At 49.7% G+C, this 26798-nt stretch overlaps 1 protein-coding gene across 7 annotated transcripts in view; it reads right to left on the reverse strand.

Annotated features, from left to right (window-relative positions):
- LINGO1 (leucine rich repeat and Ig domain containing 1) overlaps positions 1-26798 on the reverse strand; it is a 166564-nt gene that overhangs the window by 55603 nt on the left and 84163 nt on the right. For 4 of the 7 annotated variants that reach the window (XM_074600021.1, XM_074600019.1, XM_074600023.1 and 1 more), the window contains 2 exons: positions 14865-15035; positions 9426-9511 (listed from right to left, as the gene is read on the reverse strand). The gene's annotated coding sequence lies outside the window, so the exon portion shown is untranslated. The remainder of the gene's footprint in view (positions 1-9425; positions 9512-14864; positions 15036-26798) is intronic. The other 3 variants (XM_074600024.1, XM_074600020.1, XM_074600025.1) reach the window with 1 other exon arrangement.

Here is a 26798-nt window from a genome sequence, read left to right on the forward strand (position 1 = left end):
AAGGCAGCCCCAGGGGCTGCGGTAGGGGCTCAGGACAGCTGCGGTACGGAGAGATGTAGCACCTACCGCAACAGCCTGTGCATTAGCTCGCTGTGGTCTGCTATGACACAAAATGTTGTTAGCTGCGGCGTTGTATTTTGACTGAAGCAGACAAGCAGGAGAATGAAAATGGATCCTTTTATGTAAGCTCCCGCACATGCTGTAACAGCTCCTGACATCTTGCTCCAGCTCCACTCCTTGCTGCTGCTCATGCATGCAGGCTGTTGGGGTGAGCCAGGATTGCACTGGGCAGGGGGAAGGGAGGTTGCAGAATGCTCCTGGCCTTGAAAGCATCAGTTTGGGCAGTGGGGTGGCACCCCATGGGGAGACAGGCAGAACATGAACTGCTCCGGAGTATAGTGAGAAGCCTGAAGGCATGGTTTGGACCTGGTGCTAGGCAGGTCAGCACCCAGGGCTGTGGGGTATGGATGCCATAGGTCACCCCAGCGTGAAGGGGCAAGGCTGGAGGCAGGTACAGCTTAAACTTGAGATCACTTATGTGGCTAATCGCAGGCGGGAGCAGCTCCAGCAAGACTTGGTCACTTCAGTAGATAACAGGGCCAGGCTGCAGCGGGCTTGGGCACTGGGGGGCTGTGCGGGGACCCACCATGCCTGGGGACAGGTCTGAGTGAATAGGAGACAGCTGAGACACAGAGCAGGAGGAATGAAAGAGCACAATTAGCTGTGGTAAAAGCACATTACCATTAGCATAATTATTATTATTGCAATTATTTTTTCCATATTTTTGATAATTCATTAAGAATTAACTTAACAGAAGAAAACGTCTTCTGTTAAATGCTGGTGAATCTAAAATGTAGAGAAGCACACTAGTGTTTCACTTTACCTCTGGACATTTCTGAGGACTTACCCACTTCTTTAAGATAAAAGTTGAGGAACTTTACAACCAAAATTTTCTTTCTAGAGGAAAATGGCAATGTCTTCATAAAAAGAACAGCAGAACAAGCACCCAAACAGTTGTTTGTTTGTTTTTATGCCCCAAACAAACAATTCAGCCAAACAGAAGCATATCTGCAAACTTTCAGTGCTGCTGAAGATGCACTTTACCACCACAAGAACAAGCACCAGCTTCTGCAATATCTTATCTTGATCTGCTGAGACCAGCCGGTGTCACCAGAATTACCGAAAGCTTCAGCACATGGGTGCAGCCAGGGCGCCCTTCCTCCTTCCTTTATCCTCCCAGAGAACCAGCGCAGGCAATAAATACCCGCAATTAAATGGCTTTGAAGAACAAAGAGTATATGAAGACAAAGTCAGAATGAATCAAAAAAGGGATATAAAAATAACAAAAAAGTATTGCAATTAGCTAAACTGTTAAACGAATAAAAAGGTATTAAATAAAGTTTCCTGAATGTCAAGTTGATTATTTTTTTTTTATGTTCAGGAAAGGAAATCAGTCCCTTGAGTAAATCTCACTGCTCCAAGGCTAGGCATTAAAGGCTTTCTGGTGGATGTCGCTGGCTGAAGGTCCCTTTGATCTGGGCTGCTGGACGCAGCACACATCTCCCAGCCACCACCACCCTGCTGTCCTCCTGCCACATCCTCACCACGGGCACGGCACAAACAGAGCTGCTGGCATGGGCAGGGCTGACCAAAGCAGGGGGTCTGTGGTGTTTCGGATGCAAGGGGAGGGGAGAGCTAAGTGATTGCCTGGCCCCCACTACTATCCAAATGACACCGGTGGGCTTTTTTTTCAGGGTGCCTTTGTGTCTCTGGCTTACCACTCTTCTCCAAGTAGGACAAAACAGCGGGGCTACTATCTGTCACATCTCCACCTTCACCTCTCCCACAGGCACCAGCAACAATTTTCCCTCTCCCAGGAAAGCAGCTTTGTTTAGCAGCATGTTACCTGTCAAAGGCTCTTCCCTCAGCATCTCCTGAACTGAGTGAAACCTTTCTTTTTGGGGAGGAGAGGAGACACTCGGTCCTGCAGCAAACACTGCCAGCACCCTGGCACAAGAGCAAGCACCTTGGTGGCTTTACAGCAGGAGCCCCAAAGGGTAGTCTGGCTCCCTTGTTCCCCACATCTGCAGACCAAACATCCAGCTGCTCAGAAGCACCAGGCAGGCTGAGGGCATTATTTCATGCCTGCAAGGTCATTTATAGATAACGACACATATAAGAAACATGTATACATGCATATATATGTGTATTTCTGGATTTCTCCTGTACTTTGTGTATATATATATAAACCCAAAAACTTAACCAGTGAGAGACCAGCAAACCTATGAAACGAAGCAATTTGTCTCAGACAATTGCCTGCGCTGCCTCTGATGTCGCTGTCTCGCCACTGACAATAAGAGGCTCTTAAGTGTCCTGAAATTGTACTGTGAGTTCCCCAGTGCTCTCACCGCCGCCTTCACTCCTCTCCCTCGAGCTCCTTCCTATGTTTCTCTAGCAAAACAGTCTCTTACACAAATAAACATGCAGGGAGGCACAAAAGGCATTTTGTCTAGGATTTCAATACAACCACATATTTCTCATTCAAATATTCAGCTGTATCCTTCAGAGATCAAAAGCATAGCGCTGAAATGAGGCAAGGCATGAATATCCCAAGCCACTAGCTCAAACTTCCTTTTCATTCCTGTCCTGGCTGAGGGAGCAAATGGAGGAATATGTCACCCCCACTCCAGTGGCTCCAGGGTGTCACAGAATGGAGGAGCCTGTACACACAGGTACAGCTCTGTCACATCACCCATCTCTCCTCTGTCTCCACACAAAGGCTGGCACAGCCTTAGATTACAACAATGGGCATTAAAGTCTTTATGAGCAATTTCTGTGCAACAGGCAGATTATCTGGATGCTATGAGGTCTCCAGAGAGGTGCAAGCTGGGGCTGAGAAAGCTCCCTGCTACGAGAAACCTGGAGCGGGGCCTGGCCCAAGGAAGGATTCCCACGTCCTGCACCAGCACCCAGAGAAGCCATGGCTTGCTGCACTGGGAGGAAGAAGGTGCACCCATACTGCTTCCCTGGTGCACAGCCTCCTCCAGCATGGCCAGCACTGGAGCATCACTAGCACCCACTGCCACCTTCCCCCAGTGGAGCTAGAGGGAAAGATGCATGAGGGAAACACACCCTGCCCCGAAACATGTCCACAAGTCTCCCCTGCACTCCTACCTTCCAGACAGAGGCCATCTGCCACCCTGAACTGCACCATGGGCTCAGGTTTGTTAACAGGGACCAGCTCTCATGCCCAGCAACCTCCATATCTGAGCCTTTTTGCTTTCCTTCCATCCCAAACAGCCCTTTGGCCCCCTGTGGACCTGCATGATGGGGCAACAGGGCTGAGCCCTGGCAGCTGCCGTGCTCCTTTCCCCACCTTGCTGAGGAAAGTGCTCAGCTGAAGTCATGGGGTTTGGCATATTTACTGTATAATATATGAACTTGTACCAGTTTTATAAGCCCCTCCTGGCTCAAATCACATTGTAATTCTGAACAGCCTTAAACTCATTTAAATCCTAATAAAAACACCGCCCTGCATTTGCATTCGCTGCTCGCTGGTCCCTGCGGCTACTGTGACAGCAGGTCTTGGGGAATCGATAATGCTTGGGATGCTGCATACCTGAAACCATCCCTCACAGGTGGGGTTGGGACATGCACTTAATAGGACAATTGAAAAAATAGATGCAGAAAATGGACCTCCAGGCTGATTCAGGATGGTGCACAGAGCAGTGGGGTGCCAAAGCTTTCACAGCAACATAGGGGAACAGCAGCACCAGTGCTGAAACCTCAGCGTCCCACCTCCTCTGGGATCCCAGAGAAGGATCAGGCCAGGTACATGGCTCTGACAGAGCAAGGCACCTGCAGACAGCACCGTTTTAAAAGAGGACAGGGAATGACTAATGAAGTGCCAGCAAATAACAAGGCTGTGGATGCTGCAGGGAATTTGTGCATGAATGGCACAGGTGCCCTGGGGGTGGATAGGGACAGACGAAAGAACTTGTCCTGGTTTCCCATGCTGCCTGGTGTGCTGGTGACAAGGGGGTGGGGGGGGCTGTTACAGCTTGGAGGAGCATCGCACCACAGGGAAGGTGCTGCGACTGCATCTCACAGCGTATCCTCCACCCCCGGGCCACTGTGATGAAGCACCAGTCCTGCCCTTCCCTGCGGAAGACAGACAAGTGGGACTTGCTCTGGCTGTGCTAGAGAAGAGGGAGCAAGGGGCTGGGTAACAGGGACCCTGAGATCCCCAGCCCCCATCAGCAAGTCCATACAGCTCTCCCACCTCACCCCAGGCACAGCAGAAGCATCAGGTCAGCACTGACCCAGGCCCTGCCCATACGCTCAAGATCACCTCTCCCATCCTCCCCAGCTCTGCTGCTCCACCATTCCCTACAGCATCCATGCACTCCTCTGCAGCCTCTTGCGTCTTTCCTCCATGTCCAGCTCTGCTCCATTCCCAGCCCTCTGCCCTGCCTGCCCTCCTTGACACTTGCCCAGCACTTTATGCCTGGCTGTTCTTGGCAATGACATTAATAGGCTCCCCTGAAACGTGAGATTATGAGCTATACCCTTCCAGCAATAGAAATACTAATTATTACTGAGATAAATGGGAATATCAATGATGAAAGTCAATATTATTGCCTTCTTTGTTCCTGTTTGTTTTATTTGTAGATGAAAAGACCACTCAGCCCGTCTCCCCAGGATGTGGTCAGGAGCTGGAACAGTTCCTCTTGGCAGGCTTGTCCAGAGCCATGCTCTGATAAGAAATCATACTGCACACATGCTTGCAAAGGGCTCTCCAAATCAGCAGCTCTCAAAAGCAGGCATTGTCTTTGATTGATTCATAAAACTGGAGCTGCTTCTGTTCCCCACTCCAGTACCAGGCAAGGGCGGATTTAGGAGAGGGGGAAGGTGTAACGTGGGTGGAAGTGATTAATTGTGGAACATGGCACAGCACTGGGAACACTCCACAGTTTGGCTGGGTTTGACGCTCATGCCTTCATTCTCCTCGCCCAACAGTTTAGCCATCAAGATGGGAACCGAGGGCCCCTTTCAGGCTCCGACACCAACTCTCAGGCAGACCTTGGGCAAGTCCCCCAGCACTGCTGCAGCCAAGCAAGCGCTAACAACAGCGGTGTTGCCTTATTCAGCAAGTCTGCTCCCTCCACATATTCTGAGTCAGAGCTGCTGATTTCAGTGACGAGAGACCTTTTTTTTTAAGCCCTATTAGCCTCACAGAGCTAACACAGCTAAGAGCGAGTGAATGGGATGCTAATTTTGGATCATGTCTAACAGCGTCAGGAGAGCGCTTCCTGGAGCAGTCCCTCTCTGCAGGTAGACGGATGTTCTCCCCATGGCCATGACCCACCACCACGTCCCCCGTGTCTACAGGAGGCAGGGCACAGCAAGGAGGGAGCAGTGGCATCAGGGTGGGATGCACTCTGATGCTCAGCTTGGCACACCTAGAGCACAAGGCACATTTTTCTTGTTCCTAATACAACCTGTTATGTCACTAAAAATGCCTCTATTCACTTCAAGTCCCCAGCTGATCACCAGCAAACATTCACGGGAACAAACCAACCCACTGACCCCCAACTCACCCATCTCCAAGTATCAATACAGTGATGATCTCCCTCTGAATGCAAACCAGACCAGCCCCTCTCCATAGTAACTAGGACAAACACTCCCACTACCTCTCCCCAGATGCAATGAAACCAAGAGAACTGGAAGCCTTGCAGGAGTAATTATGCCAGTGTTTAAAAAGAAACCAGCCTGTTCTGAGTATTTCATGGAAGGTAATTTTTTTTAATTTTTTTTAAACTCCCCTTCGCGCATGTCAGGGTGCAATTAAGCAGAAAGTATCAGCGTATAAACCCAAAGAAACCAACTACCATGCACACCCAGCTCGTGCTCTCGCTTTCTCCTGTTTCTTCCCTGCATTTATCATTAATGTGACATCCCAAGCTGCGTGTGCACAATACTATCTCCCACCCCGAGACAGGGAAAAGCTGTTCAACTGCTAGAAAACCTCATGTGCCTCCCAGCCTCACTAATATGGTACCCAGGATCCTGCCACAAATAGTTCCCGATGGTCCCTGCCAGGTCTCGCAGACACTACAAAGCCTGAAGGATCAGGCACCCCACATGAAATCCCGACACCACAAAGCTTTCCAGAGCCACTGGACCACAACAGTGGCATCCAGGTTTGCACCAAGCTGCTGCAATACATGGTGCCATCCTTGGGCTACACAGCCTGGCTTGCCACCTAGCTTATTAGCATTTTGCACAATGAATATTTATTTTTTGCAAAGGTGCTACCAAAAAAATATTAACAACAAAAAAAATCTCTTAATGTTAATGGCTTCGTCAGCCCTCAGAGTGAAACGCTTGGAGAGAAATCTGGTTTCATCTAGAGAGCCGGATAGGAACCAGGTTAGGTTCGGAAAAGAAATTCAGGGCTTTTCTTGGCCCTGCTAGGGTGAAAGAGCTGACCTTCTGTAACAGCACCTACCAACCCAGGCTCCAGACTCTTCTCCCTCTGTTGCATTCCTTCCAGCCTTGTTCTCTCTCTCAGCTCTTTCCAGCCACCCTGTTTAACCACAGCTTTTGGGCCAGCTGAAGACAAGAATGCCCCCAGTTCCCCACTGTCCCATCAACTTTCTTGGGGACAGCCCCAACACTGCTGCTACTCCTGCATGAGACACCTCCCCTACCCCCCACCCACCCACCCCCCTGCTTCTGGGGCACCAGGTGGTCCCCTCTGGGGACAGTGTGGGGTGGCAGAGGGTCCCAGGCGGGGTCTCCTGCTTCACAGGCGGCCAGGCTGTGTTGCATCGATTTTCCTTGCTCTGAGCTAGGAGATTGTTCAGCAAAATGAAGTTATCAGGTGAGGCAATGTTTTCCACCTGACAACTTGTATTGCTCCTCCTCAAACAAGCGCTGACCTGCACAGTGCAGCACACTCCTAGTATAGACAGCTTCTGGTAAATGAACTGCCATTCCTTTCCCCCCCTCACCAGCTCCTCCCATGCAGGTGCTGCCACCCAGCCCCTTCCCCTCTCTCATTCTTCCTGCACCCCCAAGGTCACCCACATCCTCCTCCCTGCTCCTGATCACCCTCACAAGCGGTTTCTGGCCCATTGCAGCGTGAGATGGGAAGCCTGGGGTGGCCCCATTCACATTTATAGGCTTTTGACATGACCCTGATGATGGAAGTTGCTTTTAAAAATTGAAACCCTGAATCAGGGGCTTACTGGACAGCCTGACCTATTGCAAGTCTGTGACTGCAGAGCTAGTAACACCAGAGAGCAGAGAGGATTTTTTGGAAGCATTTATGACACGTGCATTCAGAGAGGAAGAGAAACATCCCTCAGAAACCACATAGGTTCAAAGATTTGCTCAATTTAAACACTAAAAATTCATGCATTAAAAATCCACTCAGGTTCAGCCCTGTTTCAAAACTAAATAAAACCTCTGACCACATCATCCAGCCCCAAGGTTCATGGTCTCCGTGGGAAGATGGCTTATGCATCCACTTGAGGCTCAGGCTGAGATGCCCCCTCCCAGCACCAGGTCCTGCTTTGCTCTGGGCTGTTGGACAGGGCAAGGGGGTGTCCAGGGTCTGAGGTGTGGCTGCTGCCCATCATTACACTACATAGCACCTGGCTGACCTGGTCTCGCACTAGTTAGTGCAGAGAACAGGCTGAGAAACTCCAACTGCACCCTACTCCGCTATCCAAAATTTCCTAGGAACTAACTTTTGTTCCTTTCTCAAAGGAAGAAGCACAAGGAAAAACAAAAACATCTTGTTTTCTAAATACTATTCTTAGGAAAAATCTTCAGCTTTTGCAAATGGCACTCTGGAAGAAAATATCCAAATCTACACCAAAACCAGGTGGCTCTCATTGCTTGTTTTTTTTGAGGAAGGACTTTAACCAGCACGACCATTTCCCAGCAGAATTTTGTTTTGATAGAAGAACACTAAGAATAAATGCATTTCAGGGCTTGCTGCTGAGAAGGTGTTTTGACAGAAAACTGCTATTTTCATGGTCCCTCCACTTGCTCTGTCAGCCCTGACATGGTGGGAACTCCTCTGACTGAGCATCCGTTGCACACAGCTCACCCTGGGGCCCAACCTGCAAGGAGCACCCATGGGAGCAGGGAGGGATGGGTGCCTGGGTTCATTCCTGCTTACCATAAAATGGGAAGCAACAAAAAGCTAGAAATACCTCTCCACCGGCCCCTCTCACAAAGGAACATGAGGCAAGGTGAGGACACATGTCCCTTTTTTGCATGCATCAGGTTGAGCCTATGCAGCCTGCACTTTGCTTTGAGCAAAGAACATGATGTAAAGTGGAAATTGTATATCCATATGCATGTGCCTAAGCGTGAAAGCCAGTTCTGCCTCACTGTTTTGACTCCTTTTTCTCTGAACCCAAGACAGGATTGCTGCCTCCTGGGCAGTCCCAGCTGAGCCCCTGCGCTCTGCCCGAAGCAGAGGTGTCCCTCCCAGTGGCACCCGCAGCACCAAGACCACAGCATACCCCGCCATCTCATACCATTTGGACAACATCAATTTGAACAATTCCCCTCCCCGCCTCTCGCACATGAAAGATGCTTGAATCATCCTAGGTTTTTTTTTTTTTCATTAGGAAACTGAATTTTGCTTTTCATAGAGAGATCCCTTTGTTCTCTCCCAAGGACTGACATCCTGGGAAATTGCCTCAGCCCCGTCAGCTCTGATGTTTGCTGTCTCACACATTGCCTGCGTCAAACTGCCAGTTCACAGATTACAGCTGAGGATTTGTATGTACAGTACAAGCTGAAACCTGCTCCCATCTCTTTTAACTGTCCCAGCGAGAGCGCTTGGAAGGAGGCTGAGTTGGTGGAGAATGCGCAGGCGCCTTGCAACGGTAATAGAGACATCTTGGAACACACTGCCTTTTGAGGACCCTCTCGCCTGCCCTCTCCCGGAAGATGAAACTATTTCTGCCCAGCATCCCCCAGACTGCAGCGTTCAGCTGTCCGTGTTGGTTCACTCCATGCAGGCAATGTTTGCCCTTTGCCGATGCGATACGAGTTGGAGCAAACCCACCTAAGCAGAGCCATACGGCCCCATGACAAAGCCCTCCTTTCTCAACATTGCCACTGTCCAAGTACTCATTTTGAATGCCTTCCCCCCCTTATCCCAGGTAAAACCTTTCTCTGTGTGGGCATGATGGATTGAACATTTCCTACCTGTTCAACACACAGGCAGCACCTGCCCCAAATCCTAGTTGAAAGCTGCGCCGGACTACAGATAGGAAAGCATTTCTATCACACTTAAAGCAGCAGAAACCCGTCCAGTCCTGAACTCAGCATGACCAAGGCATGTGAGTGTCATATGCTCAGCAACAGAACAGCACCCGAGTTCGCATGCCACCTACCCAGGTCAGATGAAGGCAGGATGCTGGGCGATCGGATGCCAGGGACACGCTGGGCTTTGGCCTCTCCTCTGCTTACCACTCATGCACTGTGGGCAAAACAATATCGCAATTAGGGCTTTAAACCTGGCGTTTGAGAGGCAAGTGGGAGAGAAATTAAAAAGCTCTGAATGCTTTTCCCCTCTCCCTCCCAAAACCAGATCTCAGCTGAGCTTAATCTTCATCTGAGCTGATATTTAAAAGCTATAAATCAGGCTGCAACAGACAGAAAAACACAACTACCAAAATTTAGTGGACCCACTGCTGAAAGGAGCAAAATGAACTGCTTAATAGAAGCCATTTTCCCATGGAAATAGAGCAGGCCTGTACTTAGCAGAGCATTGATCTGCTGACAGCTACCGGGACAGATTTGGGCCAGAGCACTTGGGAATCATTTGCAGTGATCTCTCAAGAAACACATGCAAAAGGCCTCTGAAAAACACTGTTGTAAAACAGTGCTGTAGCTGTCTACAAGGCCAGATAGCACTCACTGGCCAGCACAGGCTTGCATCACCCCCAGTAAACCTTCCCAGGCTGGCAGCACTGCCATGGTAGCTCAGACCCAGGCCCTGCTCTGGCTGCATTTCTGTATCCCAGCCTTGGTGGGTCCAGGTTGTACAGAGCAATAAAAATGCTTCACACAGGACAGGAATTGCAAAACGTCACTAAAGCCCAGAGCTGCAAAAGGGCCCCAGCAATGGGGCATGAAGCTGTGCCTGGGGGACCCTGTGTCCCATGGACCAAGGGTATTTGGGGGTCCTCCCATAGATGTACTGGGATTTGGAGATGCTGTGTTACAGCCAGGGTAGCCAAAAATACTGCCCAGAGCAAAGCACCATTGCACCTCCCTGGGGACAACAGATTGGGCTCTGCCAGATGCCAGGAGCTCCAGTCTAGCCAAGGAGTGCATAGGGACAGCGGTCCTGTCCCACCCTACCCTCCCACAGCCTCACCCTGTGCTGCCATCCTGGCAGGCAGGGGATGCTCCCTAAACTCAGCTGGGCAAGCTGACCCCTCTGCCCCCTCCCACAGCCACCTCACACATGGAAGGCAGCACAGCCTGGTGAGATTGCCAGCACCCATGTGCGCAAATCAACCATATTCCAGCCTGGGGTTCACCTCCCCACTGCTGCCACAGCCAAGGTACACACTGGAGAGGGGGCAGCACAGGTGCCACAGCTGTGACTCTCCTGCCACATGTGGCAAGAGGAGTGTCCCACTTCATCTTTTCTTCTGCTGGAAGCCATTTTCCATCACAATTTTCACTGTTTTGGGGGACAAAGTCAAGGCAGGGGGGATGTATTCCTCCTTTTTTGGAATTAAAAAAAATATTTCTCTGAATCCTGAGTAGCTCCACAAGTAGGGGGGCACAGAGGAGCCTTGGGAGACATGAGCACTGCTGGACGGGCTCCAGCCCCACTGTGGGACTCTGACTGCCCTTCCCAACAGAGACACAGCACTGGGCTGGACAGGAGCCTCTCGCCTGCCTGCCAGCTTTTCCAAAGCAGTTATCTGAGATAACCCAAGGAAAGCAAACCTATCTAATTTCCAGAGGTGCTGAGTGCCCTTGGCACTTACTTTCTTCAAACACAGGTGCTCACTGCTCCGAGCCCTTGGCTAATTCTCACCATCACATGGTTCCCACAACAGCAGCAGAGAAACAGTTTACTTGGAAGACACATGGGGCAGAGAGGGCACAGGTGAGGGGTGATGCAGCATTTTCCCTCCTGCCTAGCCACCTTCTGCACATAGCTCCTGCACAGATTGGACCTATAATACCAATTAATAGTTCATTGTTTGTTGTGGGGGGTTTTTATTCCCACTATTGGCTACACCTCCTTATGAACTCCTACACTTCGCAGATCTTACAATGATCCCAAAAGCTACCAAAATAAGCCTTCTCTGTAAAAACTACGCGCAAACCAATGCCTCTGCTTTAGGGGAAGATAACCTGCCCAGCCATGCTTCAAAGGACATCTGAGGTCCTAACATTGCTTGAGAGCCTGCAGAAAGCATTGAAAAATGGGAAACAACTTATGTGGTTTATTTATTTATTTTTACTTTTACACATCACTTATTTTAAAAGACTAAAAACATGTTTATGAATTTAACATATCTAAATGGATCAAAATCTGTTTAGCTAGGAAGGAAAACAACTCTCCCACTCCAAACTTCTTGTGGGCTGGGACCTGCTTTTCAGTCTTCCACCCACAGCAAATATTTCAAATCCCCTTTTAAGCTGAAAGGCTGCTTCTGGGGACAGATTGGGGAGAGGACCTGTGTGAGGGACAGTTCCACCACTCTCCTCCATCATTGCCCCAAGCACCCCTTACCCAGAGAGTCAGGAACACCTGGGCAGAGGGGTCAAGTGAGAGGCGAGGGACAATAAAGGCATCTATATGTGGGGAGAGCATCCAGGGAGGATAGAAAAAGTGAGAAGCCTTCCCTCCTCCTCCTCCTCCATCAGCAGCTTTCCACAAGGAGGATCAATGCAGCCCACTGTAACTGCACCATTGTTCCATTTTTAATTAATGAAAGAAAAAACTAATCATTGAATTAAACTTCTCATTACTACAGCTGAATACCCACTAAGTAAATTTAATTACTGTACGAATTGGGTTTCTCCCTGCCTGTTTCATTAGCTACTGATAAAGATGAAGGGGGGGAAAAAAAAGAGGAGATGAAAACAGAAAGAGAACAGAAGACGGGAATAATAAATGCAAAACCAGGTAAATGATTCAGCAGGTTTCAGGAGCTTCCAGTAAGGGCCTGGGGAAAGACCCTCCCACCCCTCCCAAACCAGGCTGGAGGGATTTCTTGTGGGATGAACCCCTTCCTCCAACACACCTCCTGCCCAGAGACAGTGACCATCATATTCCAGGTCCACATCTTGAGTAGGAACTTACAGCCGCACAAGCTCTGCATCCATGCATCTACCCCGCATCTCAGATCCTGGTCCCTGCTCCAAGCACCCAGCAGCTGAGCACACCACAAGGACCCTTTGGCATGGGGTTCTCAGGGACAAGGTCCTACCACCATCCCCAGCACCACCACTTGCACACCCTGGGTTCACAGTCACCTGCAGAGCAGTGGTTAGAGCCTTGGGCACAACTAGCTCCCCTTCAAATAAGGGCAGACACTGATTTCAGTTGTGCAACAACCCTTGATCCCTTCTGATCTCACATAGCTCTGAACCGCCAATTTTTTGCCTCTGCAACAAAGGCAGCAACCCTATAACACTTCAGCAGGGAGCTAGTGCTGACAAAAGCATGGGAAGCAGACAAGAATGGATATCAAACACCTGCTGTCCCACCACATACCGAGACACCTGCCTGGTACTCTTTGTGTTTTGTATTTTAATCCTTTCTGCTGGAGTGGGAGCCTGTGCACCCAGGCTGCTGGGAGCCAGGGACGTGCCAGCAGCACACTCCTCCTAGGAAATCAGTGGAGGATACATTCGTGCAGCCCCCTCCCCACTGCTGCACAGACTTTGTTTATGGCACAATATTGGGTCTCTCCCACTACAATTCAGCCTTCCTGACAAAGGGCATGAGACGTCGTGGGGGAGGAACAGCCCCATTTCAGGGAGGAGTCCAGCAGCCCCTGCCAAGCACAGCAACGTCCCTTCCACCACATGCTTCCGTGTCCAGCATTTCTGCTATGTGACTGTTAATAAGGTCACATTTGGGATGAACTGGAGTTGGAGAGAGCACAGTAAATGAAAAGTGCAGCCCTTTCTCAATTAGATAGCTTCATCTTTCAGCTGAGCTGAGAGCATGGAAGGGCCACCCAGGTTCTCACAGTGATGGGATTTGGCAAGCATGGTCAGACCTTCTCCTCCTTGTCAAGAGGAGCCCATGCAGGCTCTTCTGCAGCCCCATGGGTAGGGTCTTGTTCACTGCAATGCACTTGTCCCTCTGCCTTGCATCAGCAGCTTGTGGCCCTCACTCTGCCCAACATCTGTTCTGCAAGCCAGAGTGCTGCTGAGAGATGGGGTTTCTCCCTCATTCCCATGGCTTTGCTACATCTTCTGACCCCAAACCAAGCTGACATGCATTTGAATGCTTCACCTCCATGTTTCATCCATGCAAACCAGCCTCCTGTCTCCCTTCCCCTCCCTGCTCTCCTCACTCCCCAGCCCAGCAGGATCCTTACCCAGAGGGGGTTCTCCTGTGCAGGACAAGCCCAGCTGCAAACACCTTGCAGGCAGACCAGACAGTCCCTTCAGCATCACATCAATCCCCCCCTAAACTGGACTTTCTCAAACACTAGACAGGGAAAAAACATTGAGATAAAAGGCACAGATGCTGTGGGGAGCAAATAGGGCTGGATGAGACCTGCCATGCACCCAGCAGCAGCCAGCATGGGTCTGGGCACCTGTACCAGTGGCCACCACCACAGCCTCAGGGTTTCATCTCGTTCCCAGGAGGATGCCAGCTCCCAGGTGGGCTCAGCACAGCACGCTTTCCTTGCAGGCACAAGCTTTCTGCCGTAGCTAAAATTAGCTCCCACAGAGTCCCTCCTGCCATCCCCGAAGTCATTGGTACAACATGTTCTGCCACCACAGGCTCTTCCCAAGCTCTCACTCAAAAAAACCCAACGATGCGTAGTACGTGCCTTGCAGCTCTGACTCCCTCACACACACAAAGCAAATAACCCTGCAGGTTTTGCAGACACCACCTCCTCGCTCTCCGTGCTGTGCTGCTGAGGGCAAGGCTCCCTCCTCCTGCCTGCTGCAGTTGCTCAAACTCCCTTGTGCTGCCCACCATGCCAGCAACCCTGCTGCAACACCCGTTCCTCCAGCTTTCAACCCCAACAGCAACATATTCTGAGGATTTGGGCTGGGAAAACAGGGAAGGGTGTGTGTGTGGGGGGGTGTGGGTTCTTGTTACCTGTTTTGGTGGCCAAATTGAGAAAAGAAAGTAATTCACATTGACGAAAGTATTTTTTTTTCTTTGCCAAATCTTAGAACCCCAGCAATAATCTGGGTCTGAGTCAAACAACTTGTTTGGTCTGAAGTGAAGCTTTCGTTTTGTTTGTAGGTGGTTTCCCCCCCCACACTGAAAAAATAACCTAGAAAAAATTCAAAATGAAATGTCATCTTGAAACAGATGGCTGAAAGGTTTCATTTTGAAAATGTCAAAATGAAACTTTTCAGTGTTTCACTTTTTTTCCCCAGCCAAAACCACTTGCTAAATACAACCTGAATTCGTGAGCTGTTTCTGTTGACTGAAACCCGAATTATTCGGTGCATAAGCTGTTCACTCAAAGCTTTTTTTGCAAGATGGTGCACACACCCCATTCTGTGCATCCTGCTGCAGCAGGAGGGGAAAGCAAACCCTGTAGCATGTCCTTCTTCAGAGAAGTGGCACAGGAAAGGAGAGCAAAAGCCCAGGGACATACCGTGGCAGCAGACCTCTGCAGCTTTTTTTCAGATGCTGGAGGGTCTTCCCGTGCAGCGGAGGGAGAAGGGGGTGCTGCGGCCCCCGTTGGGAAGGACAGGGTGGTCCTGCCTGTCTCATGGGACCCAACGCAGAGTAGCGGGGCACCTCGCTCAGCCCTGGACACGCAGCCCTGCAAGACAGGATGGGGAAGAGTATGAAAAGGTGCTGAAGGGAAAAACATCCAATTTGGGCAGAAGAGGAGGGAGGTTTGGGAGGCTGAGGCCAAGCACAGTTACGGGATTAGGGCAAGGTGGTGGCAGCACACAGCTCTGGAGCGCAGCTTGGCTGGTGTCAAGTCTGTTCCCTGACTCTACTCTCCCCCATGCAGCAGTTTTCATCTCCTCTTGCCCTGCTCTCAAGGTGCAGCAGTCCACCTACTCACTAGCACAGGGCTTTCCATGCCAGTGGGCACACAAGAGATAAGTGGAAGGACACCTGAAGTATCACCCAAGCAGCAAACCCAAGCCGAGGGGCCTGCCCTGCTGGAGAACATGTCCAGGAAAGGTTGCTTCTTCCCACCCATGGCCATCAATCATTGCAACTAGCCCACACCATGGCAGCATTGGCAGACAGACATTGAGGAAGGCTTTGCCCACCTCATTTCTCTTGCTCAAGGAGCGATGATGTTCATCTCAGAGCTGGCCAAAGTCAGATGACAGGGATGAGCTCTAACCACCACCTGGGAACCAGCTCAGGGCTGAGCAGATCTTACTGACAGCAAACCCCATGGCCTGAGGCCACAGGAGGGTGATCCAGGACCACAGCCAGGTCACTCCATCCCTACACCCAGAGGCCTGTCCCCTAGCTGGGTGTCTAGGTGACACTGTGATGCTAGAGGGCAATGAGGCCATTGAACCACACACACAAGCCTCCTACCTTCAGCAAGCAGGAATCAAGTTTTGATTGCAAAGTTCACAGTCCAAGAGTTTTCAAGCACAAGCAAAGCCCAGCAGCCCCAAATTCTGCCTTGAATTTGGGGCCTCAACACACAGGATGGGAATAGAAGTATTTTAAATTTGCTTTAATCCTTCCTTTTCTTCCTCTCCCAAATCACCCCTCGATGCTGATCCAAGACCCTGCAATTTCCTTGCCAAGCACTGTGACTCCTATCACTCTCCAAAGAGAGCTGCAGGATTCCTGGGGTGTACTCTCAGTGTGCAGCAGAGAGGAATAAAACCTGTCAGGTTCAGGAGAATGTTCTCAAAAAAAAACCCAAACCTTTAATCCACCCCAAAGTCACAGTAATAAAAATATGGTTTATGTTCCAAAAGGCGCCGGGTAAGGAAATCGCATACCACAAAATCCTATGAAAACAAGAGCTGAGACCTAAACCCAAGATGCAGAAGTCAGGTGCAGAGTTCAGGTTAGAAACTTAGGTTCATTTTCATTTGCCTTTCGCCTCTGGTTTGGTTCAAGGGCAGCAGCACTGGGATGCTGCAAGGAGCATTACCCTTCCAGCCCAAGCACACACCACAAAATGCCGAGGCTGGTGTCAGAAAACCTTTTTTTGCAAGATCACTAGCCCGATTGCTAGATGAAAGAGGATTAGATGAAGCTTAGACTAAGCATCTCAACAGTATCAAACCGTAAGATGATGCTCAGCCATTGCTACTGTGAAGGTAACATGAAGACAGAGTTATCTGCTAAGAGAGAAAATCTTACTTCAGAGAGCCCTCCTTGGCACCAAAAAAAAAAAAAGAGAGGGGTATTTGCCAGATGCTCAGTAGGGGTCTACATGTCCGCAGGGGCAGGGCAGACCGGCTGCCTGCAGGCAGGAGTCTGCCAGATGGAGTCACATGGAATCAGAGGCAGACTTGCTCCAAACTCAAACCTCCTCCCAAGTTCAGGGGGCGGCAATCGGAAATTAAGCCCATCTGTTCCTAAACCATTGCACTAGCAGAGAGGTGAGGAGACTGAAAAACAGAGCTCAAAAAATCAAGAGTGCTAGAGACAGAGCCAGCAAGCTGCCCATCAGGGAAGGGATGCTATGTCTCCAGCTCACTACTGCTATGAGTTTGGAGATCTCATTCCCAGATCTCACTCCCTCAATTAAATCTCTTGAGCAAGGGAGATGCAGCAGCACATGGGTCCCCTGGTAAGGATGAGATGAGGCAGCCAGAGCCCCCTAAACCTCATGGATGAGCTGCAGACAAGGGAAGGGAAACTGAGGCAGGCACCAGTGGTGCGAGGGGCTGGCAGGCAGGTGGTGCCATGCCAGCTCTGGAGCTACCACAGTCAAACTCGCCAGTGAGCCACATAGCTGCAGTGATCCCAGTCCTGTCAAGCATGCCTTGTCTCACGGAATGGTGTTTCAGAAAAGAGTATTAAGTGATCAGTCAGCATTAAAACCAGACCGTTTTGATGTGTTTAAAAGAAAAAGTCTCCCTTTTTCCTCCCTCTGAGCTCACTTTTCATTCTAAGAATCTCCTTTTTTTTTCTACCCCAAATTCAAACTAACTCTACTATCAAGCCCAAACACTCACTTTGCATTTCTGCCACATTCATTCAAATAAATCATTCAGAACCAAACCCTCACATTTTCCCCTTCTCCCTTGAAGGAATGATGCTAAACCACCCAGCCAGCCTGGAAATCCATTTTTGCCTGGTTCCTGCTAAAAGCCAGGACAGTGGGGTGTTGGCTGGGAGCAGAAGTGTGGGAGGTAGCAGCCAGGTGGGATTTGGAAGTGATGCCTACAAAGCACCTCTTGGTGCCAGGACATTAAAAAAAAAAAGGCAATTTTTACACGGCCTTTATCCCTGAGAGACAGAAATAACAAGGGAGCAGAATGGGGAGGGAGATTTAGGAGCAGGTCCTGAGCACCACTCACGTTACCTAGCGCCAGGCCAGCAAAGGAGGCAAGGTGGCTACAAGGAGGCACATCCAGCATCAGGAATGGAGCAAGATTACCCAGTCCCCCATGTTTGCAAGGAGAAGAAACTCAGATTTAGCAAAGAGTATTTATGAGTATTGAGGAAAAAAAGCCATGCCACAGGGAATAACGGGGCTTTCTTGTGGCTGGCAGCTGAACAGAATAAATCTATCCACCGGGCATAAATTGTTTAAGCAAAAAAATCGCTCTCAACTCGAATATTTTGCAAGAAAAATAGCAACAAAAAAAGAAAGAAAACTCTGAACCCTCATAATTTCTCTCCTCAAGGTCAGAGCTGTTATTCTCTTCTGTAAAGGAGAAAAAACACCTTTCACTAGTAAGTTTAGCCAAAAGAAACATTTGCTAAGCGAGTGCATTACTGCCTGGACTGACTTGCCTGCCTGGATTAGGCTAAATATGTCTGTCTAATAAAGAATTCTCTTTCAAAAGCAAGTTGTGGGGAGGCTCGGTGGTGGGGCAGAGGGACAGTTTGGTAGAAGGAGCACAGTACTTCAGTATCCAGCTCTGTGCCTGCCCAGAGCCACGCAGGGAGCCCTGCAGCATCTCTGACCCCAGGGGCAGGATCCTGCTGCCATCTGCACCCAGGGGTAAGGGAGATATCAGTCACTGGGGCTACGGCAGCCAAGGAGTGCAGCCTTGTGCCAGAGCAAAGGATCTAGAGCCTCTTCAGTTATTATGTAGAGACTGTGCTAAGGTTGCTGCTTTAGTGCACTGCAGGCACTAAATTAAGAGGACATTTACAACCCACAATGCAGAGAAGCAGCTGCTAAAGGTGGCCACAGTGAGTGACAACCTCTGTGTGAAAGGCTCCACGAAATCTCAGCCATGAAGGATCAAGATGGGAAAACAAGTCCTTACTTCCACCTACTGCCCCGCAGGGCAATGCCAGGTTATCTCTGGGCACCTAGGGCAAGTGGAAACCAGTAACAACCTGCTCTGCTCAGTGCCAGACCTTCTCTGAGACCTTCCCTGTTTGGAGGTGATACAAAGCCCACAGGATACTGCGGTTTGGTCCAATTAGAGTCCTAGTGTGACAAACTGCACACTTACCCCCAGAACAGCACTCAGATGGAACAAACCCAAGGGATCTGCTCCCCAGAAATGACAATCCTCCAGACCAAGCCTTGCCCAGGCTCTGCACAGCACAGACCAGGCAAGGCAGTTGTCTAGAGCATCAAGCACAATTTACCTAGTGGTAAAACAAGCCCTGGTGCCCACTCAGCCTTTTTCACTGCCCTTGACAGCCAAGCTGGCTGCAGCTGCCAAAAAAGGGGGTCATACAGGGTGACAGCTCCTGTGGCTTCTTCTGGGAACAGCCAGCACCACTCCCTTCCTCCTCCCATGGCCATGCCAAGCCCAGCTCGCCAGGGCTTTCCACGCAGCACTGCTCCTTCCTCCCTCTCCTTGCCCAGCAGGAACAGCCAACTTTAGCATTGGCCAAAACCCAGCATGCCTTCACAGATGAGCCAGCCATGCCCTGTGCTTCCCCTCTTCCCTGGTGCTGTGGCAGTGCCCAGCTCATTTGCTGATGGGTGCCACCAGGACCTTTTCCTTGCAGGTCCAGGGACATGTCATGTTGTGCTCAGCCAGGCAGAGAAGGGGATGGCTCTTGGTGGGAGCTGGCATGGACCTATTCCAGCACAAAGCAGCAAGCCTGGAGGCAGTCACCTCCTGGAAGTGGCTGAGGGGAAGGGGAAGCAGAGAAAGACAAGGCAAGAGCAGAGATGAACAGACACGCACACCAGACAAGGAGAAAGTGATTAACTCAACTCCAGCCAACACAAAGGCAGGAGGGTGCGCTGAGAGGGGATCTCAAGGTCACAGTGTGATGTGCCGACCAGCACACACACTGGCTTTTGTCAATAATTCAGCATGCTGGATTGTTAGCACAACCATGGAGAGGCTGCGACCGGAGGGGGGCATTTCTACCCAAGCAGAGGGAACAGCGGCAACGGGTAGGAGGGTACCCCTGAACAAGGCAACAGCACTGCAGGGTGCTGAGTACCAGGAAGACTGGCCCTCTCACTCCCTGAAAAGCACAAACAGCATCATGCTCACATCCCTGCAGCTTGTAGATCCTTTTTGAGAAAGTTAACTCAATGAGTTAACACCTGAATCCCTCCAAACCCAGGGTGTTTCCTGCCTGTAGGAATTTACAGACACTGTAATCACCTCCTGCTGCACGAGCCATTTGCTTGGAGGTACCATGTGTTAAGAGAGATTTGAATACTCAGTCCCTGGGATCAGCCCAGGGCAGTGTCCATATTCCCTCATGCAAACAGACTGCTACACCCCATGCAGCCCCCTGCTAGAGCAGGGTGCCAGCAGCCCCAGCCAGCCCAGGCATTCCAGGCACACCCTTACTCAAAGGAATGCCCCAGCTAGGAACAGATGGCTGCTCCTCTCCAGCTTCACAGAGACCTCTCCTGCCTGCCAGCAGAGCCAAGACCCTGCAGCTCCAATGTCTTTGGGAACCACATGCTTCAGTGCACCCAGGGTTACTGCACTTGAAAAAAGAATCAGCAGGGGACAGTTTCTGACTTCTATTGCAGAGCAGGTCGACCAGTGGGTCATGAATTCACTCTTCTGGCCTTTAATGTGCAACAGGTGGAATTCAGAGGTCTTGAACATCTCAAAGATCAGTCCCGAGCCTGGAGGACTGCCCAGAGCAAGGGATCCTGCCATCTCAACCCAAAGCCTGTGCAATGGGCCCCCAGGTGAGCATCCAATGAGCCATTGGGAAGCCAAATTCACAGCCAAGGGCAGTTACAGGAATAGAATTGGCTCAGACTGAGCAAATGTAGCTTTCTATCACCTTGCAACCAGCCATCCATTCTGCAGGCCTGCTGGCTGCCATGTCAGTGTGCCTCCCATCCATTTCAAGTGTCCTGATAACACTGATACTTCACAAGACTTGCTCAAGAAGGCTTGGGAGAGTTATTATCCAAAGCCAGGTGGCTGGACTTGACCCAAATCTTAGGCAAGTGATTAAAATGATTGGCATTTTTTTGGAAAGAAAACTGCTGTGCAGTACCTGCCATCCATTTTCAGAAAACCATTAACTGCACAGTCACAAAACTGAACACACCTGTAAGGCTACACAAGCACACAAGTGCCTGCAGGCTGGTGAAGCTCATCTTCACCTGCAGCTCTGGGACCAGCCACTCACTACAGGCTCCAAAAATGCGGTGCTTTGGCCAAGATGCTCTTCAGCATCATGTTACCACACCTGGGCAGCTCTTGGTGCAGGATCAGGGATGGGATACACAGTCATGGGGATGAGTGTTGAATTGCTGGTCTCATGCCCCATGATTTGGATGAATTTCACCCCATGGGTTATGTGATGAGTCTATTCTGTCTGGGAACAGATTGTTACAAAACTGCCTTTGTTTGTGACCCAGATTCAGGTCCTTAACAGGCCCCTCTGCTCCTACGGGACACAGTAACACTGCCAGCCAAAACCAAGGTATCATTCTTTCCCTTTGACTACATATGCTAAAAATCAAGTTTCTTTCCTTTCAGAGCAAAGGAAACTAAAGACAGCAGGTGAGCAGCTACTGAATGACACCAACCAGACCCCAGCCTCTCCCCAGGGCAGCCCCCAGCCCCACCACCATCCTTGCCAGTGCTGTCCCCGCACTGGGACAAAGGCTGCTTTCTCAGGCAGGCAGGAGCAGGGGATGTCACTCCCAGGCACACTGCGGTCTCAGGACAGCTTTCCTGCATGCCAGGGTGAGAGGACACCCCACTCTCTTCTGGGTTCAATGCCAGAACCCAAAGCTCAGCTGTCAATCCGTTACAGAATAAGGGAGTAACCATAAGGAGAAGCCTTGCCTGTTTGATGAACCAGCACAACCCCCTGTAAGGGACGGACTGTAAATTCCCTGACAAGGGGCAGAAGGCCCTCCAAGCCTTCAATGGAATGCCTCAAACACTCCCAAGGAAATAAATAATGCAGGCCTGGCCTTCAAAGAACTGATAAAGCTAACAGTTCTGGTGCCTGAAAGTGTGGGAGAACTGTCTTGTGAAGACAGGGTAGTTCTGCCACTCGTGTGGTGACCTTGCTAGTTCTCAATTCTCAAGGCCATTGTGTCCGATGAGTGACCTTTCCTTCATTATCCGCAAAATGCATATGAAAGCACCACCCCTGCATATGCTAATGAAGATTATAGAGATCATGCTAAACATGTATGACTATGGCACTCATCTCTCCACCCAAATCATGCTACACATCACCTGGGAGAAGGGAGAAACCTGAGACAAGGCTGTCCTCAGCAAGGGGGGTGGACCACGCTAATTCAGCAAACATAAAAGGGGAAAATAAGTGTCCCTAGGGGTAACAAAGAAGAAACAGTAGAAGAAGATTGTGCCTGGGAAGATTCTTCCCAAGAAAGACCACCACGCCTGGGAAGATTTTTTTTCCAAGAAAGAAGATTATGCCTGGAAAGATCCCCTGAAAGAGACGCTGGAACCAGGACCGGTGATCTCTGTCTTTTTCTCGGTCTTTTCCTTTTTCTATCCCTCAGTTTCTCTTTTCTCTTAGAATTGTTAAGTGACAGTTAGAGTTGTTAAGTAATGACCTTAAGTACGACCTTAAGTACCACTTGCCATAAGTTGTCCTATACCTGTTGTTAAGTAACACAATGCATACCTCACCACTTGCCATAATTTGTTATATACCTAACCAATTATCATGGACTTGTTAAAACCTATACTAACCATTTTGGTAAGCTAATAAATGTTTCTACATGGACCTTGAAATTTCTCTCACCTTAGTCCGCACCGTTGAGAATTTACGAATCTGAAGTCACTTACTCCCCCTCTTTACTGAGAGTGGGACGTGACACCCCCACAGCCCACACCTACTTGCTTCAGTTTGATCACATTGCCCCAAGGACAGTTAACTGAGTATTTGCATACTGGGGACGTTGTGTGGCCTCAGGGTTATTTTTGCATGTCCTTTACCCTGGGAGAGGACAATATCCAGGAATCTCTGGGGAACCAAGAGAGGTCATTCAGTGTTATGTCCTGTACATAACCAATCTGTGCCAAATGCTCAGCAGGGGCACCAAACTTGCTGTGCCAGGAAGTTGAACTGTGCTTAGATGGGGATCCCAAACAGGGTAAAATCTGCATTTAATACCTATTATCCTAACATCTGCCCATCTGTCCACTTCCCTTACATGCCTTTAACTGCAGTGTGGCAGGGCTGCCTGATATCAATGGCACTCTAATTTCATCATTCCCAACTTATTTAGAGCAATTAGGAGGCAATGAGCACACGCCAGGGGCCAGGATGCACTTGAATTGCATCCAAGGGTTACCACAGTATCACAAGAAACCTTCAGATGGAATTATCAGTCCGCAAAAAAAGCTTAAATAAAAAGGAAGGCAATCCCCAAGGGGAAGATAAAGTTCTTCTTGGTCCCTTATAGGTCCTATAGGTCCCTTTTTAATTTTAAATCAGCTGACAGAAATATAAAGAGATGATATTCCTCATTTAATTAGTGAAGAGGCAGCATCTCAGGTTGGAAGACAAAGATAGATGCTTTGCCTGGGCATCTGGCTGGAGAAATGATCAGGGGAGCAAGGCAGGGAGCCCTGTGGGGTTGATTACCTAATCCCACTTCAGGCAAGCCAGTTTTGCCATTCATTTTTCTGGGAGCAGAGATAAAAAAAACTGAGCCTCTTTGGAAATCCTAGCCAGAAAGGCAAAGCAAAAAGTAGCCTGCTTCTACCACCCAGCAGAAGTCACTAGGGAGAAGCACTGCACAAAGCCAGTGCCACAAAGAAAGATACCAAAAAAAGCCAGCCAGCCTGCAGCCTGGCTTCAAAACGTCCCCATTTCATGCAAGGCAGGTGAGGTGCCAAAGGAGAGGATGGCTCCTCACTTCTGATTTAGCCACATGCCCACACTCCTCCTGCACAGGATCTTTAAATGCCTGTCTGTGTGAGAAAAGCAATGGCCTATTTTTTTTCTGAGCATCTCAGTACAACCTCCACCTCAGAGCACAGTGCGCACAGGTCTTATTTAGGATGCTTCAGACACATCCTGAGGGACTCTGGGAACAGTCTGTGGAAAGAGAAGACTGAGTGGGCAACCTGAGTCACTTCATTGCTTACAGAAGTGTACACAAGCATCTTCCATTTGAGCAAAACTCAGCACAGCTCCTGTTGACTCTGGGGACGAGAGGAAAGTGCATCTTCTCTAGCATACTTCACTGATGCAGAATAACTGCATACCGCCTTTCTCATCCAGGCTTACTGAAAGAGGGATCATCCCCCACAGCTATGATCCAAACCTCTGATCCTGGCAATTCCTCCACAGCCCAGGAGAAGCCCAGAGCCGCTCTAATCTGCTCTGATGGGCGAGGGCCGTAGAGATTAACTTCCTCCCAAGGAGGAGAAAGCAGAGCAAGACATGCGGGGGGAAAGGTGCATGCACATGCGTGTGCATGCCCTGAAGAGATATTACAGCTGGCTGCAAAACTCAGCTCTGAACTCATTGCCAAAGAGCCTGACTCATGCAGAGAAATCAGCCCAGCACCATCCACTGCACATGGGAAAAGGCAGAGATAAGCACAGGAATTACAGGAGATCCTAGTCCAGAGTCAAAATAGACTCAGCCCTTACCTTGAGGAAGTCACTTTAAGCTGTCAAACAAGGGCCTCTGTGCGAAGATCCCCATATGCTGGGGCTCTCCACTGGGAGACAAGGACACACCCTGCCATAGGAGGCCCCTCATATTACCTTTCCTCATTAATGCTGGTAAAAGGTGCTGGTTTGTGCCCCAAAAGCACAAAGCCTCTGCTCATCTATCCAACAGCAGGTCACACAGGCATGCCCTGTGTTGGCCTTCCAACGAGCCTCTGTCCTCACCCAGGACAGGACAGCCGCCATGGGCTCCCTTTGCTCTCCCAGCCTCAGCTTTCTGTTAAGGCTGGTCACAGCAGCACCACACAATGTCAAAAGCAAGGTACCTGCTGGGGCAGATGTCCTGAAGCCAGTTCAGAAAAAAGCCCTCATCATTACAGCTGTAAGATGCTAATGGCTCCTGGTCACTGCGGTGCAGTGACCAACAGCACTTTAACCTCTCCCCATTTTATTTTCCACAACATAAAAGCCACAAAGTGGCATCCAGCACATGCAATTTTATTTCACAGGACTTCTGATGCCATCAGCAACCATATGCAGCGTAAGTCCCCGGGACAGCAGGGAGGGGGCTTCACAGAAATATATGGAAGTGCCAAAATATGAACTGCTAATAAGATGTATTTTCAAATGTCACCAAGTTATGATCTATTGATCTTGCACTGGAAGCTTGACTTTTTCTATGCAATATTAATCTATGTCACTTACACATTCTGGGAACTGCAGGCTGAGTGAGTGCCATTACACTAAAATTAGGTATTACAATTACTAACTGATAGGGGTCCAAATCAGCAAGGTGCTGAACAGCCAATCCAGCATTAACAGCAGTTTAACAACCTGCTGGGAGCACCCACACACATGTAAACTCATGCACCTCAGTGCAGCAGTGTGGGACAGGGGCATGAAGCTCTGTTCTCAGGGTAACACCCCTGCTCAGGAACAGCCTGGCTGAAGCCAATTTGGATGCAGCTAGAAACATGAGCAAAGTCCTACCCAGAATCGGGGAATCCCAGGGAGGAAAGTGTTTCCAACCCCATTCAATACACAGCTAAGGCCTGACAGACCCCCCCCAAGCTGCTGGGGGGCTGTGGTACATACTGATGACACCTCCTAGACTGGCTAAAGCCCTTATGAGCACCTGCCATTCCTCATGGAGGTCACCCCAAACCTGAGAGCATGATCCTGATAGGAACTCTAGAAACAAGTTGTCTAGGAGGTTTTTGCAGGAGTTAAAAACTCTCCAATGGGACTTTGGCCAAATATTTTAGGACCCTTTTGAAAACAAGGCCAATCCATAGTTGCTTCTAACAATCTCATTGACTGTTTTTCACTGAATGCTAACAGAGACAAGTTGTCTCCTTTAGACCACTATATCATGGCTGAGAGCATCAAGAGGGGAAGATGATGGGCTTGGAGAGGAAGAACATCCTTCCTTTGCTCCACTTCAGCTGCTAACAGGCATGCCAAAGCTCTCTGAATAGCATTACACTAGTGCTGCATAAAAGCAATAAAACCCTAAAACAACACATTACATGTTTGCTGAACTACATGTCACACAAAAGACTGTCCCCAGGACACCACATAAAGACTCAAAATAGCAAAGCTAAGGGTTGTAAAAGCACCAGGCTGGGCAGACATCCACAGTGCCCACAGCTGGGGTTTGGGTGCATGCAAGAGCTGGGCACACAGGGGCACGGCTGCAGGGACCTAACAGGATAATCCGGCCATCATATTTAACCAAAGGAAGCGGCATAAAACACTCAGTCTCCTCTGCCAGGAAACTGGGGAAGCCCCAACCACTGGGCATAGAGTCCACAGAGAAATCAGCATCCAGACAAGGAATGGCGCATCCAGGGCGAGACCTACTGCAGTGCCAGTGCATAGTCCTGGCTGCTGCCTGCCTGGCACCAACCCTCAATTTCCCCCTGCTCCTTTGTTTTCACTTCCAGTACTTAATTTTCACTCCTAAACTCAATGAATTTGTCATTTCCAAATGCCTCTTGCCCACAGGAAAGGAAACTGCACAAAGTGCTGTTTGATATTTTCCAATAACTGTCATTATGGCACAGTTGGTATGGTACAGTGCCTTCAGCAGTAAATTGTCATAATGGTTTTGGTGGGATGAAATAAGTGGCTTTTAAAAGACCTCTGCTCCCAGTATCTGGCAGGCCTACAGCATGTTTCCATAGCCAGGCATATGACAAGATCACTGGGCCCTGCTCTGCCACCACAAAGGGCCAACAAATGTACCTTGGCTGGAGAGGTGAGGTCCCCATCAGCTGGTGGGCTGTGTCAGGGGACAAGCAGACAGATGTGCTCGGACAGAGGTGGAGAACTAGAAGGGGTCAGAA

This window comes from Larus michahellis, chromosome 9 (genome assembly GCF_964199755.1).
Source record: "Larus michahellis chromosome 9, bLarMic1.1, whole genome shotgun sequence".
Lineage (NCBI taxonomy): Eukaryota > Metazoa > Chordata > Aves > Charadriiformes > Laridae > Larus > Larus michahellis.